The sequence below is a fragment of the Arachis hypogaea genome, chromosome 20 (assembly GCF_003086295.3).
Source record: "Arachis hypogaea cultivar Tifrunner chromosome 20, arahy.Tifrunner.gnm2.J5K5, whole genome shotgun sequence".
NCBI lineage: Eukaryota > Viridiplantae > Streptophyta > Magnoliopsida > Fabales > Fabaceae > Arachis > Arachis hypogaea.
Window position 1 is genome coordinate 102,463,709 of NC_092055.1, and position 1,531 is coordinate 102,465,239.

Sequence of the window (1,531 nt, forward strand, 5' to 3'; positions counted from 1 at the left end):
TGCTTGGTGATCATCTTATTTTGAGCTAGCAGTGCATCCATATTGTTCAGCTCCATCACTCCTCTAGTATTGCCTCTTTCAGAAGCATAGAAGTAGTCATTCTCTGCTACAGTCTCAATGACATCTATGGCTTTTTCAATGGTCTTCTTCTTGTTCAGAGATCCCCCGGATGAGTGGTCTACTGCCTTCTTTGATTCATACGAAAGGCCTTCATAGAAGATGTGCAACTGCACCCATTCATTGAACATATCTGGCGGGCATCTTCTTGTCAAGTCTTTAAACCTCTCCCATGCTTCATATAGAGTCTCACCATCCTGCTGCCTGAATGTTTGTACCTCAGCTCTCAACCTGTTGATCTGTTGAGGAGGATAAAATCTTGCCAAGAACTTGTTCACCACATCTTCCCAGGTTGCTAAACTCTCCTTTGGAAAGGATTCCAGCCATTTAGATGCTTTGTTCTTGAGTGAGAAGGGAAACAGAAGTAGTCTATAGGTGTCAGGATGAACACCATTAGACTTCACAGTATCGCATATCCTCAAGAAGGTGGTTAGATGTTGATTGGGGTCTTCTTGGACACTTCCTCCGAATGAACAATGGTTCTGAACAAGGGTGATGAGCTGTGGCTTTAGTTCAAAGTTGTTGGCATGTATGGTTGGCCTTTGGATGCTACTTCCACAAGTTCCTGGGTTTGGGTTGATGTAAGAACCCAGAACTCTTCTCTCTTGTCCAGCCTGATGTGCTGGACCTTCTCTGCCATGGTTGTGAGCCTCTTCTTCATGATGGTTCTCCATATTCTCCTCCATGTCTGGTTCAAAGTACTCTTCCTCTTCCTCAGTACCAACTACTCTCTTTCCTCTTGCTTCCCTCCTTAATCTAAGGAAGGTCCTCTCAGATTCAGAATCAAAGGAAGTTGAAGCCCCGCTTCTTCTACCTGTAATACAACCAACAAAGCAAAAGCAAGAGAGATAGATGCAGACAGTAATTTCTTCAGAAATGCTGTTAGTGTGAGTGACGCAATATATCAAACAATTAGTGGGTTAGTGAATGAATTGTAAACAACTAAGAAAATGGGTAGGCGAAAGGGAAGAAAATAGCTAAACAGAAAGTAAATTACTCAAATGAACTTAAATCAAACAAAATAAAAACAAATGCTCAATCTAGTTATCCACCAATTTAATCATTGTTGATACAAAATCAATCCCCGGCAACGGCACCATAAAATTGATGCACGGGAACTTGTTTCTCAACAAATTTCCTTCGGCAAGTATACCGAATTGTCGTCAAGTAAAAACTCACAATAGAGTGAGGTCGAATCCCACAGGGATTGATTGGTCAAGCAACTTTAATTGGAAGAATGTTCTAGTTGAGCTAAGCAGAAAGTGAGTTGAGAATTGCAGGAAATTAAATGGTGGGAAAGTAAATAGCAGAAAATAAATGACGAGAAGTAAATTACAGAATCTTAAATGGGGAAGGGAAGTTTAGCATTAAATTAAATGGCACTAAGTAAAGAAAATGGGTAAGATCAGAAATG

The 1,531-nt window shown here is 40.6% G+C and overlaps 1 non-coding gene across 1 annotated transcript; it reads left to right on the forward strand.

The window, feature by feature from the left end:
• The first annotated feature begins 243 nt into the window (after positions 1-243).
• Positions 244-350, forward strand: LOC112787119 (small nucleolar RNA R71). The gene has a single exon (XR_003194550.1). It is a non-coding gene; the product is annotated as a small nucleolar RNA R71 (small nucleolar RNA).
• Positions 351-1,531: the final 1,181 nt, after the last annotated feature.